The following is a 14,900-nucleotide window of genomic DNA, read 5'->3' on the forward strand; positions in this document are numbered from 1 at the left end:
CTCTGTTTTTAATAAGCTATAACAATAGCAAAAAATGCTGCCAGTTAGTGGCATCCAAAAAGTGGCTGTTGTACTCCATTTGTGCCCCCCTGTGCCAAGCTATTTCTAGCACCTCTGCATTACACCCTCCTGCTCTGTTTTTAATAAGCTATAATAATAGCAAAAAATGCTGCCAGTTAGTGGTATCCAAAAAGTGGCTGTTGTACTCCATTTTGTGCCCCAATGGTGCCAAGGTATTTCTAACACCTCTGCATTACACCCTCCTGCTCCGTTTTTAATTAGTTAGAATAATAACAAAAAATGCTGGCAGTTAGTGGCATCCAAAAAGTGGCTGTTGTACTCCATTTGTGCCCAACTGGTGCCAAGCTATTTCTAGCACCTCTGCATTACACCCGCCTGCTCTGTTTTTAATAAGCTATAATAACAGCAAAAATGCTGCCAGTTAGTGGCATCCAAAAATTGGCTGTTGTACTACATTTGTGCCCCAATGGTGCCAAGATATTTCTAACACCTCTGCATTACACCCTCCTGCTGTGTTTTTAATAAGCTATAATAATAGCAAAAAATGCTGCCAGTTAGTGGCATACAAAAAGTGGCTGTTGTACTCCATTTGTGCCCCACTGAAGCCAAGCTATTTCTAGCACCTCTGCAGGACACCCTCCTGCTCTGTTTTTAATAAGCTATAATAATAGCAAAAAATGCTGCCAGTTAGTGGCATCCAAAAAGTGGCTGTTGTACTCCATTTGTGCCCCACTGGTGCCAAGCTTTTTCTAGCACCTCTGCATGACACCCAACTGCTCTGTTTTTAATAAGCTATAATAATAGCAAAAAATGATGCCAGTTAGTGGCATCCAAAAAGTGGCTGTTGTCCTTTATTTCTGCCCCAATGGTGCCAAGCTATTTCTAGCACCTCTGCATTACACCCTCCTGCTCTGTTTTTAATAAGCTGTAATAATAGCAAAAAATGCTTCCAGTTAGTGGCATCCAAAAAGTGGCTGTTGTACTCCATTTGTGCCCCACTGGTGCCAAGCTATTTCTAGCACCTCTGCATGACACCCTCCTGCTCTGTTTTTAATTAGTTAGAATAATAGCAAAAAATGCTGGCAGTTAGTGGCATCCAAAAAGTGGCTGTTGTACTCCATTTGTGCCTCACTGGTGCCAAGCTATTTCTAGCACCTCTGCATTACACCCTCCTGCTCTGTTTTTAATAAGCTATAATAATAGCAAAAAATGCTGCCAGTTAGTGGCATCCAAAAAGTGGCTGTTGTACTCCATTTGTGCCCCAATGGTGCCAAGCTATTTCTAGCACCTCTGCATTACACCCTCCTGTTCTGTTTTTAATAAGCTATAATAATAGCAAAAAATGCTGCCAGTTAGTGACATCAAAAAAGTGGCTGTTGTACTCCATTTGTGCCCCACTGGCGCCAAGCTATTTCTAGCACCTCTGCAATACACCCTCCTGCTCTGTTTTTAATAAGCTATAAAAAAAAGCAAAAAATGCTGCCAATTAGTGGCATCCGAAAAGTGGCTGTTTTACTCTATTTCTGCCCCAATGGTGCCAAGGTATTTCTAGCAGCTCTGCATGACACCCTCCTGCTCTGTTTTTAATAAGCTATAATAATAGCAAAAAATGCTGCCAGTTAGTGGCATCCAAAAAGTGGCTGTTGTACTCCATTTGTGCCCCCCTGTGCCAAGCTATTTCTAGCACCTCTGCATTACACTTTCCTGCTCTGTTTTTAATAAGCTATAATAATAGCAAAAAATGCTGCCAGTTAGTGGTATCCAAAAAGTGGCTGTTGTACTCCATTTTGTGCCCCAATGGTGCCAAGGTATTTCTAACACCTCTGCATTACACCCTCCTGCTCCGTTTTTAATTAGCTATAATAATAGCAAAAAATGCTGCCAGTTAGTGGCATCCAAAAAGTGGCTGTTGTACTCCATTTGTGCCCCACTGGTGCCAAGCTATTTCTAACACCTCTGCATTACACCCTCATGCACATTTTCCAACGATATTTTTATAGCAAACTCAGGGAATTCCTTGCTGCATTTCATCATTAGGAGGGATAGAAAGTGAGGCTTCCTTTACTGTCCTGGTACACACAGAACACGGCCACTGTACCCACCTGCCCACTTTTGCCACGCTTTTTAATTTGCTCAAAGAGCTAACACTTTTTCTGCCACCCTGAAATTGTCTGGAATACTACGTTAGTGTTCCTTTGCTGCCAAGCAAGGTACAACATATGTGCATTCTACACTCCTTTCCATTTCTGGAACGCAATTATTAACTGCAGGTAGTCCAGCCAATCTGTTACGATGGTGCAGGCGTGGATATAATGTTGCCTTCATCCAATAGTGGTTCTCTCGATGTCTGACAGCCCAACAATACCATCTGTTTCCACTTCCAAAAACAAGTGATGACCGGCCAATCACACTCCCGCTTACGAGTAAAGGGGTGGAAGTTCATCGTGAAAAAGCATGTGTGACTGCTGTCCCCACAGTCACAGAAGATGAAGAGCACGCAGATGTACTTGATGGGGCAGGCGGTGGTTGCACAGCCCCGCTAGACCGCATTGTAGCACAGTGAAATTCCCTTTGCGACTTATGCTTCATTTTAAGTCTTGTATTTGGTGGGATCAACAGTATGCAGCAAAACCACGCAACATGAAAAGCACTGTTTTCAGTTGGGTTCATAAATGATTCTTTCACTTTCCCAAAACAAACAATAAGAACCATGCATTAAATTGAAATAATAGAACAATCTATTCAGTTGCCTACTGCTTGCTAAGCCCTCTGCGTAGAAGCAATAATTGTGTGTTTGTGTGTGTTTGTGTGTGTTTGTGTGTGTGTGTGTGTGTGCGCGTGTGTGCGAAGACAACTTACTAGTGGCGCATCACAAGAGCTTCCCAGTTATCTACCTAAACATAGACAAAACACATCACCCACCCTGAATACCCTTGTTAGCTGAAGCCTCACAGATAAGGCAGATGATAACAGTGTGAATGCAAACCACACAGCTCTGCAACACGGTCATGTAAATCTTGAAAAGCAACAGTCAATGCAAACATGTTTCGCTGTCCCTCTATGATTTAAACTGTACGTGACAATTTGACAGTGCAGAGGCAGCAAGTGTGATTGTCTATATAGTCGTCCTACCCAGAACAGATATGTGTTTTCATAATAAAACAAAGTGTTGCGTGCACGCATTACTGTCTGGGCACATCCTACCGTATCCGGGTAATGTGATGTCCAGTTGCCATAAATACAGACTTTACGCTCCTATCATGGTTAACAGTATAGACAGCACCGGAAGAATGTTGGTCTGTGGCGCAGGATGCTGCTCACTGGCGTTACGGTACTCCTCACCAAACTCCATAATTACTCCCCTCACAATTGAGCGAAGTGTTTCCACGGTTGCTCCTTCCTGAGTGCCGATTTACCCCAGCCGCAGCCTAACTCCAGTGTTTCGCCAACTGAGTATGCTCTGCCTGACTGTGTCATTCCTGAGGCAAAGTCTTAATTTTGGGCTACAGCGCATGCTCGTTTGGACTGTGCCTGGGTCATTCTGCGACCTGCGACTCAACACACTTACACAGGGCCCAGGTGCTTGACTCACTCTCGGGAGGTCACTAAAACTAACTGCACCCAACATCAGCCCCAGGTGTCCCCTTACACTGCAGTGGCGGTCCCCACTGACCACAATACTGAGAGTGGCGTCACGAAAATACATATAAAGAAGCAACTTAAGTGTGACTAGACTCTTTCCCACGTGGAGTCCCTGAAGGTAATGCACCAACACAACACCTGTGGGGCTTCACACTGACTGAGAAAAGCCTCTTTGCACAGGTACTTGCACTCCATGCCGGTTCTAAGTCCTGTGTTGTGCCTAGACAGCATGCTGAAGCGGATAGTCTTTTTTTCAGAAACTGTATTTCATGCTACTGAGCATGCTCAGGCACTTACTGCATCAGAGGCTAGGTCGTTTAATGAACTCTTTGGTCCTGCCCCTGATGTGGGGGGCCCATATAGACCACAGGGCATCAGGTATCCTGACAATTTGGCCAGGCCACTTCCAACAGGCTTGCAGAGGGCCGCCCCTATGACTTGTCACCTCATTGTTGTTGGTCAGACGATGACTGTTGAGGTGTTTTGGTTGTGGCAGCCATGAGGTCATCATTCAAGTGGCGGTTCAAAATAGGACGCTAGTTATGCCACTCATGACGTGTCATTCTGCTTTTGTCTCCAGGAGGTGCATTGTGGTCCACCCTGGTTTCGGGCGGACCCAGGTTATAAAAGGGGCTGGAGCCAAGAAGAAGGTGCCCAGTCTTCTATTATGCTCCGAAAGAGCACACCTCCATGTGTTGAACCCATTGCGGCTTTAGGCCAGAGGTAGGCAGGGATAGGTCATCGATGCAGGCCGCCACCACAGTTGGTAACGCAGAACATTTAAGAACAGCTCCTGTCCTACCAGTCCTGCTAGTGCAGCCCAGTGGCATAAACAGGCCTGCTGCTGCTGATGCGCCTGCTGTCCACAGGTGTGTCCCCTACACACACGGACAGCGTAACCAATAGCCCCTGTGTTGTTAACAGGGAGTTCCGGGGCTGGGTGGTCGTGTAGACCCTGTCACGCTAACAGGGCTCCAAGTCTCCAGATCCGAGTTGCGTCTAACTCGGTTCAGGCTACTATTTGTTTGAGAGTCAACCTGCTCTGTATCCTCCACCTAACCTTCCAGTTGCCAACCTCTTCTTTTCCATCTGTGAACACGGTGGACACCGAATGGTGATTGGGATATCTACCTTTCTGTTTCTTTTCTTCTTAATATTTTTTATATAGCGGTAACATAGTATATACCACCTTATCCAAATCTGCCAGTCCCACCATACCAGATGTTGTTTCTTCAGCAAATGTTAATGTTGCTTAACCACCAAACCCACTGACACAAACTTTTTTTACCCTTTCCAACACACCTGTTCCCCTTTCCACCAGCATCTGTCCTTTTTCAACTCAGTTTGTATATGACCAAAAATGCAACTCTGCAGAGACACCGTACTCAACGCCGTATCAGCACAGCAGCCAGCCCTCGGTCCCTCAGATGTGGACAAGTAAGACCATTTCCTCCTATCGATGAAAAAGCGTTGAGATTCACTCACAGTGGAATAGCTGATGTAAGATTGCGTAACACCTTCTGCTGATACTCCTGCATACGTGCGTCCCTTTCTATGGCAGGAGTTATTTCGCAAAATTTTGTGTTGTACCGGGGATCTAACAGTGTGGCAACCCAGTAGTCAGCATGACTTGGAATTCGTACAATCCGAGGGTCATGTTGTAGGTAGTGCAGCAAGAAGGCTCTCATGTGTCTTGAGCATCCAGGAGGACCAAGTCCTTGGTGTGTTGGTGACGGAGAGGTGATAATCGTGCCTCCTTCCTCTGCCCTCTCCCCACAACCTCGCACAACCAAAATGTGAGCAAGCTCTCACTAATCGGCTGAGTCTTCCATGCCCATCGCCAGTTCGTCCTCCATTTCTTCCTGGGCTCCTGCACCTTCCTCAACTGTTTTGCTGATACTATGCTCCCTTGATAATCCCTCTCCCCCACCGTACCATGACTGCCGCCAAGGTGCCGCTGACCATCTGGACCTTGTAGATCTTGTTATCCCTTCCACATATGACTCCTCCAGTACTTTCTCCCTTCCTCTTGGACCAACACCTGACTCCGAATAATACTTACAGTGTGCTCCATCATGTAGATGACCAAAATTGTCACACTGAGAATGTCATCGCCAGTGTTAAACATCTGCGTCGACATTTGTAAACTGTGTAGAACGGTGCATATGTCCTTGATCTGACACCACTCCAGCAGCGTGATCTGCACCACCTCTGGATCAAGTTAGCCCAGGGTATACGTCATAACGTATTTCAGCTGGGCTCTGCGGTGCTGCCACAGACGCTGCAACATGTGCAGATTAAAATTCCTGCATGTCGTAACATCGCATTTCTGACGTTTAACCGCCAGACCTTAAGACTTCAGGAGCGATGAAAGTTGTTGAGCTACTGGGTGCGAACGATGGAAGTGAGCACATAGTGAGCGTGCCCACTGTACAAGGCCATGTAGGCCGGGATGTTGTTTTAAAAATTGCTGGAGAATCAGATTAAACACGTGAGCCATACAAGTCACGTGTGTCACATTGGCCTGATGAAGGCTCGCTGCCATGTTTGCATCATTGCCGCACACGGCTGTTAAGTCACCACCGTAGTCTGCTACGTCAATTTGTACTCTTGTCGCAAGATGACAACGTGTTCCTTTCGTGCATAGTGCTGATGATGGGAGAGGAGTCGACGCCAGCTGCGCAGGTGGACGCAGGTTATGCTCACCCACTGGGATGCGTTACCTTGATATATGCAGAACCAATGGCTGAATGCAGGCGGTGGGTATCTCACAGATGAAGTACCATCATTCAGCTACAACTAATGGGAAGACACAACACCCTTTTTTAGGCCCCTCCTGTCTGAAGACCACTGCCAGACATCGCTATGAACCTCTGGTTACTGTTACCCTCAGTTTAGTTTTATGAGTTTGTGTGCTTGTTACCTGACTACTTTTCCTGCTTGCTGTTTAGGTACCTCGTTGGCCGATTTGCATTTCACCTCTGCTTGTTTTCTGATTAAGTCCTGTCCCTCCCATTCTGTTCCTCTTTCTCAATTAATGTTTTGACCCTGCATGACTACTATTCTCTGGAACTAACACACAAGAGGTCTTTATGTAACCGGACACTCCCATTGTACAATTATAACATCGCTATGAAAAAATATTTTACGTATAACATTTCTTCAAAAGAGGAGTTCATAGATCCCAGATAATAAATAATAATCTTTATTTCATAAATAAACACACAATTAAAAGGATGTGTACAGTAAACAAACAGACTAAAGCAGCTTAATATTGCACATGAAAGAGTCTATCATGGAAAAAAGTGACAAGTGCTATTGCAGTAAACAGGGTTGCTTCTCTGACCCGTAAAGTATGTCTAGATTAGGGGCATCAATATCCAAATAGTGGTTCCACAATGGAGAATCCCCTTAAGCCCCCATCCAGCACATATTAAACACAGGGGCCACCTTATCATTACTACATAATAAACTTCATCATAGTTAATCACAGAAAATCCAAGATTACATACGTTCTGTGCTAAGTAACCCAGTGACTGGTGGATGACAGATCTGTCTATAAACGAGGCTGGACCTTATTCCCTAATGGAGACAGTATCCTTGCCATTTAATACAGTCGTGCCGGTTGCTTGTGGCACGGAACAGCCCCACAAGGGGGATGTCCGCTCTGCCGTATAAATGCTAAACCGGTCAACGTCCCGACGTCCCAAACAGATCAGTCAGCCATAAGTCCAAAGTTTACCTGGGTACACTAAGTCTGCATGCCGCCAGCCTCTTACCCCGACGTACGTTTCGCGCCCAGCTTCCACGGGGGGCGTGCTGGGTAGTCGGAAGTGCTGGGTATAAGTACAAGAGATCTGCCAATCGGGTGACATTAGCGGCGCTCACATAAGCCTTGTTCCTCCCGCCTCAGGGATTTTGAGACGAGATGTGGCAGTCAATGTGGATAATGGTGTGGTACATAAAGAATTGACAAAAAGATATAAAAATATGCTATACAAAAAGATGAAACTGTGGTAGACCCGTACGTCCTTGGAAAATTATTATGATCAGAAAATAGTACCTAGGGGCTTAAGGGTCCAAATTTACCCCTCCTTTGATTTAGAGGATGAAGGTTTGAATCAGAGGTGGATTGCGGCTGCAACCACCTGTTCTCTAGAATTCATACGGATAATTATTGAAAAGAACTTAATGTCTATGAACAAAATTGAGAAAGAGATTGAGTCCATTCAATCAGCTCTGCAGAAGCAGCTGAATAATGAATCTTTCCAAAATTTAGTTTCCCTTCTGGAGAAGGATGTTGAGAGGTGGGAGAAGGAAATAAGCTCAGACAAACAGAAGAAGTTTGTACGGGACGTAGGAGACTATGAAAATAATAAAATCTTCCGTTGGCAAAATAGGAAGTCTGAAGGGGCTCAAAATTGTTCTAGGAGCTCATCTATACAGTTTGGGACGTCTAGCGTGGCTAGTGGTAGTGCTTCATTTGATCATGGACATACGTTCAATACGCGTTCCAAAACAAAACAAAAATTTAACAAACGATGCTATGATATTTTTAATAAAGACAGTGGCAGTGAACATCAGCAATTAAAGGTAATTAATTTATCTGATCATATTCTAACTGAATCACATATTTCTCTGTTGGGAAAGGGTTTATCTTTTTCTCCCTCATGTTCTGCAGACACGTTCACATCCATAAAAGATTTACACTTATTTTCGAGGAAATTATTTTTCAAGAGATTATATAGTAAATCCCATCAATCGGAGGATTCTTTTACAAAAGAAGAAAGGGAGGCTGTGGCAATACTTCAATCATTAGAGGATGAAAGTTTACCACAGGCTGTAAGTACGTTTCCACATGATCTTTTGAAGAAATCTAGTAAATTCCCCGCCTTTAATATATGCCAAGCTATTGAAATCTTCACAAAGATGGTCTCACAGGAATTTGAGCACTGTTTTTCTACACACCGTGGTCCATCTAATTTGTCCAGAAAGGAAAGAGAGGCATTGAAAGACTTACAATCTTGGACTGATGTAGTCTTTAAATCCGCCGATAAAAACGGAAACATGGTTGTGTGGCCTGTTGACGTGTATGAACGACAGGCCTACAAGCTATTGAATATGAGACAGTGTTACAAAAAGTTGGTGTCTAATCATCTTTCAATTTTTCAGGCTGATCTGCTTTCAATTCTGTCTCAGGCTTTCGATCAAGGGATAATACCCAAAAAACTGGTGGACTTTGTCAAAAATTTGCACCCTCGTTTAGCGACATTCTATTTAATTTCAAAGGTGCATAAGAATATCACAGACCCTCCGGGAAGACCGATAGTGGCAGGTAATGGAGGATTGTGCGAAATAATTTGTAATGTCATCGACCACTATCTTAAGCCACTTGTGGCAGAATTACCATCGTACATTAGGGACACGACATCGGCACTGGGTAGACTGGATGGCATTCAGCTCAGTTCCAGTATGATTCTGGTTACGGCCGATGTTGAGTCCCTATATACGTCTATAAGACACATGGACGGCTTACGAGCGGTTTCTTTATTCTTGAAGAACAGTACAATGGATAAACCGATGGCGGAATTACTCTTGATTTTGTTGGAATTCGTACTAACCCACAATGTGTTCACTTTTGACGGAAAAATTTTCCTGCAGACGCAAGGCACGGCAATGGGGGCGGCATTTGCCCCCTCTTATGCCAATTTATTCTTGGGAGCATGGGAGAGGGACATATTTTTAAGTGAAGCCATCCCAGGTTGTAGTCGCATCCATAATTGGATGCGCTACATTGACGACATTCTTTTCATCTGGGATGGCTCCGCCTCTGAGCTTGATGGGGTGATGCAAGCCCTGAATAACAACCAACAAAATATTAGGTTAACATTTAAGCAGGGCAGAGAACTCTAATTTCTAGATATCCTCATCAAAGCTGAAATGGATGGCTGTTTGTCAACATCTATCTTTAGAAAAAGCACAGCAACGAATAGCCTCCTCCATGCCTCATCTTCTCACCCTAAGGCAGTAATTTCAGGTATCCCGGTAGGGCAATTCTTACGAACAAAAAGGATCTGCTCGGATCAAGACACATTTGAAAAACAATCTAAAGAATTAGCACATAGATTTCTTGAAAGAGGCTATAATAAGAAAGTAATACGTAGGGGCTACCAGCGAGCCTCACATTGTTCTAGGGACTCTTTACTGTTTCCTAATGAGTCACAACCAATTGGAAACAATAGGGTGAAGGAAGAAAATATAGGACAAACACGGTTTATTACAACTTATCACAACCGTTGGGCAGAAATGAAAAACATTTTGTTTAAACATTGGGGCATCTTACGCTCTGATAAAATTCTGAGGGACATTTTGCCCCCTACACCGCTGGTCACAGCGAGAAGGTCTAAAAATTTGAAGGACACATTAGTCCATAGCCACTTTGATAGAGAAGCAAAACAGAAGAGGGTGTTGACCCCAGCAGATCAAGGTTTTTTCCCTTGCGGGATTTGCAAAGCCTGTGCTAATCTTATAAAGTCAAAAAATTTCACCAATTTTGATGGATCTAAGACGTTCGTAATAAGAAAACAGCTTACCTGTGCTTCAAAAGGAGTCATTTATTTGGGTGAATGCCCTTGTAAAAAATTGTATGTTGGCCTAACGACCCGTGAATTGAAAATTAGGGTACGTGAACACTGTAGGGACATTGCCAATGCAAAGACGGTAGATGACAAAATACAACTTAAAACATTACCGCGACACTTTAAAGAATTCCACAACTGTAACCCTTTTTTTCTTAAAGTTAAAGCTATTGACCAGGTTGAGTTAGGAATCAGAGGAGGGGATTTAGGTAAAATTTTGGCTAGAGTTGAAAGCCGGTGGATTTTCAGGCTTGGTACTCTGAGCCCTCAGGGACTAAATGAAACTTTAGGTTTCGGGGCATTTTTGTAAATTCCAAGGACATTGGTCAAAATAATATTTAATATTCTTAACATTCGGATCTTTTTGTCAATTCTGTTTTTAATTGTTTTTTAATTTAGTGTAGGGTTTTATGTGGATGTGATGGGTGAAATTCATATTTGTTGCTGTTTTTAATTTTATTTTTTCGTTTTCCCTTTATTGTAGATGTTGATATTCTATTCCTTTGTCCTCGATATTTACGTGTGGATCCACCAGCAACATCTTGAGAATATGACTATTCTGTTCGAATATTTTATCTTTGAATAATATTAATTAGGGTGGTTTTTGTATAATAAAAACAGATTTTTTCATATGTATTTTGTATAAATGAATGGGTATATTAATTGATATATATAGGGAAATTTATTATAATACTATTGTAAATATGATTCTATATGAGGGTATTATTGGGATGTTGTTGTAGGACACCGGTTTATGACTGTTTGTAAATGGAGAAAGGTTAAAAATTCACTAATGGGGATTAATGCAATAATTTTCAGCATTAAATAGAGATAGATCTGCTGATCGGGGCCGAGCGCTCACGCGGTCTGAAGCCGCCTGGAACCAAAATGCTGAGCACAATTATGTGGGGCATTTTGCAGTGTCGGACACTTTCATGTGCCTGACACGCAGATTGCGTTCCACGAGTGCCCGGCAGGAGGTGACGTTTTAAGGAGGGAGGAACAAGGCTTACGTGAGCGCCGCTAATGTCACCCGATTGGCAGATCTCTTGTACTTATACCCAGCACTTCCGACTACCCAGCACGCCCCCCGTGGAAGCTGGGCGCGAAACGTACATCGGGGTAAGAGGCTGGCGGCATGCAGACTTAGTGTACCCAGGTAAACTTTGGACTTATGGCTGACTGATCTGTTTGGGACGTCGGGACGTTGACCGGTTTAGCATTTATACGGCAGAGCGGACATCCCCCTTGTGGGGCTGTTCCGTGCCACAAGCAACCGGCACGACTGTATTAAATGGCAAGGATACTGTCTCCATTAGGGAATAAGGTCCAGCCTCGTTTATAGACAGATCTGTCATCCACCAGTCACTGGGTTACTTAGCACAGAACGTATGTAATCTTGGATTTTCTGTGATTAACTATGATGAAGTTTATTATGTAGTAATGATAAGGTGGCCCCTGTGTTTAATATGTGCTGGATGGGGGCTTAAGGGGATTCTCAATTGTGGAACCACTATTTGGATATTGATGCCCCTAATCTAGACATACTTTACGGGTCAGAGAAGCAACCCTGTTTACTGCAATAGCACTTGTCACTTTTTTCCATGATAGACTCTTTTATGTGCAATATTATGCTGCTTTAGTCTGTTTGTTTACTGTACACATCCTTTTAATTGTGCGTTTATTTATGAAATAAAGATTATTATTTATTATCTGGGATCTATGAACTCCTCTTTTGAAGAAATGTTATACGTAAAATATTTTTTCATAGCGATGTTATAATTATTCTCTGGAACTGCAGCCTTCCATAGGTATTGATCAACTTGGGCCCTGTGTCATTCAAGATCACTGTATAGGGATTAAAGGATTTCAGGGTTCTGGGGGTCCAGCTTGGTGAGTGGGTTCCCTCTAGCCTATCCTTTACAGCCCGTCTGAGTGTGTCGATCCAGGCAGGCGTTACACCGTGCCCTCGACAGAAGGACATGTAGGCCGGGATAGTGTTTTAATAATTGCTGGAGATTCGGATTCAACACGTGAGCCATACAAGGCACGTGTCACATTGCCCTGAAGAAGGGCCGCAGACTGTTTAGCATTATTGTCGCATCCGGCATTCCCTGGCTGCTGGTTGAGTGGAGACAACCATTGATGAAACTCGGTCTCACTCTACAGAGCTAACCGTCCACAACTCCTCAGCGGTGTCTCACATTTCCCCTATATTTCAAAGTAAACATTTGACCGCCTGATGGCCTTGAGCTCTGCTGCCAGCATAGTAAGGAGGTGTGTGGGATTCCTTGGGCGCAGTTACAAGGAAGGGTGGCCTGACCACACAGGGTTTGGGCTGAGGTGCAGGAACAACACGAGGTTAATGAGGCAGAAGCAGTGGAGGAACTTGTACATACAGAGGAAGGATTGAAACACACAACTCGTGGGGACGGAAAGACTTGTACAGCAGACACTTCTCCATCTATCACCATAGTTACCCAGTGCCCGGTCAGCGACATGTAACGCCTCTGTCCATGCTTACTGTTCCAAGTATCTGTGGTGAAATGCACCTTGTCACACACAGAGTTTCTCAAGGAAGCGGTGATGTTGTGTGCGACCTGCTGTGTTAGCGCGGGCACCTCTTTCTTGGAGAAGGAGTGGCAAATGGCCACCGGCTCTTGGGGCACTGCAATGGGCATAAGGTCTCAAAAATCCTCGGTGACAAAAGGTTGTAAGGGCAGCCTTTCTGTAGCCAACAAGTTTGAGATGCTGAAACTAAACCCCTTAGGCATGTCATGCACTTCGAAAATCATGTAAAAAACAGCAAGGTGACTCCAACCACAGTCTCCCTCGTTGCCACTAATTGGGCCACACACACTCCACTTGACTGTCATCAGTTGATCCCCCTTTTCAAAATGAAAAAGATGCTTTGCTTGAAGCACTCTCAAAAATACGCATGCCTTTCGCCTCCCCTGGCTGACCCAGGGGAAGAAAAGTCCTCTGAGAGCCATGACTTGTTCATCTTGGTTCTTTTAGAAACACAGCGAGGGGACTCCAACCACAGTCTCCCTCGTTTCCACTAATTGGGCCACACACACCCCACTTGACTGGCATCAGTTGATCCCCCTTTTCAAAATGAAAAAGATGCTTTGCATGAAGCACTCTCAAAAATACGCAAGCCTTTTGCCTCCCCTGGATAACCCAGGGGAAGAAAAGTCCTCTGAAAGCCATGTCCACATTGTCAGTGGACAGACGCGTGTGCTTATCTGCCAGCAGACCCCCAGCAGCACTGAAGACAGGTTCCGAGAGAACGCTGGCTGCAGGACACAACAAGATCCCCAAGGCGTACGTGGCGAGCTCAGGCAATTTATCCAGATTGGAAACCTAAAATGAGCAGGGCTCAAGTTGCACAGTAATGGCATCGATGTTTCCTTGCATATACTCATATATCTGTGTCTCCTCCACTTTTTCCTTGTCCAGCTCTTTTGTTTTCGCATGAGTATATGTCCTTGTCACTTTCCCATGTGTTTGTGTTTTGTTGTGAGTTGTTTGTCACCTTTTGGACACCTTTGAGGGTGTTTTCTAGGTGTTTTTTATGTGTTCGTGATTGCCTCCCATTGAACCTATGCGGTTCGAGCGGTTCGCCGAACCGGTTCGATGAGACCTCCGTTTGGCGAACCGAACTCGAGCGGAACCGCGACCGGTTCGCTCATCTCTAGTCCTCAGTGATCACAAATACAGGTAGATAACTTTTGAGGCATTAATTCTGATGAATTTTGTCAGCCAAATTTTGGCAACACCTTTACAAATAAGCTCTGCCCACCAAAAAAGTTGGTGGAGATAGCTGAGACTGGAAAGAAGAAAATCCAAATGACACCAAATGTTTGTGCAACTATGAGATGCACATAAAGTTTTAGATTTTTCAAACAGTTGTTCATCATAATTCTGGCAGAATTGTCTGATGAATCTGCACTAAATATTTATTAAAACTAGACTACAAGTAAAGAAAATTCATAGTAAAGAGCTGGCATACATCAGGGGAACTTTTCATACCTAATGAGATAATACGTACATGTGCATTTGGACTTTTGATGTCTTGCTGTTGTTTTATTTGATATGTTCAATAAGTATCTAAACAAAGAAAAGCACCTTGTAGGGCACGTAGCCCTAATGTAATTGCCTCTAATGTAGGTGGTTTTTTTCCCTCATTATTGGTAGCTTCCTAAAGCATTGTCTGAAGCTTTTATTCTGCCCATTTTCGTGGTCTTTTTATGAGTATTTTTTCTATTTTTTATTGGTGTTGGAGTTTTTTGTAAATCCATTGAGCAGTCAACTTACATTTTATTGAATTTTATTGCATTCTTGCATTTTATTGAATAGAAAACACTTACAAAATGCTCAAAAAGATGCCTAGGCATCTTCTTGCACATTGGTTAAGCCTTCCCATTGATTTCTATTGTATAATATAGAGAGTTTTCCTAGAGAAAACTGCAGGACTGGCTTATTACTTCTTTTAAACACTTAGTGGTTTTGAAAGCCTGACGCGTGTAAAAGGTGCTCCATTGACAAATTTTATGAATAACAAGTCATTTTTCCATATAAAATAGTAGGATTCTT

At 43.6% G+C, this 14,900-nt stretch overlaps 1 protein-coding gene across 1 annotated transcript in view; it reads left to right on the forward strand.

Moving 5' to 3' along the window:
* NTMT2 (N-terminal Xaa-Pro-Lys N-methyltransferase 2) overlaps positions 1 to 14,900 on the forward strand; it is a 934,068-nt gene that overhangs the window by 361,508 nt on the left and 557,660 nt on the right. The gene's annotated exons all lie outside the window — the stretch shown is intronic.

Source organism: Anomaloglossus baeobatrachus, chromosome 8, assembly GCF_048569485.1.
Source record: "Anomaloglossus baeobatrachus isolate aAnoBae1 chromosome 8, aAnoBae1.hap1, whole genome shotgun sequence".
Lineage (NCBI taxonomy): Eukaryota > Metazoa > Chordata > Amphibia > Anura > Aromobatidae > Anomaloglossus > Anomaloglossus baeobatrachus.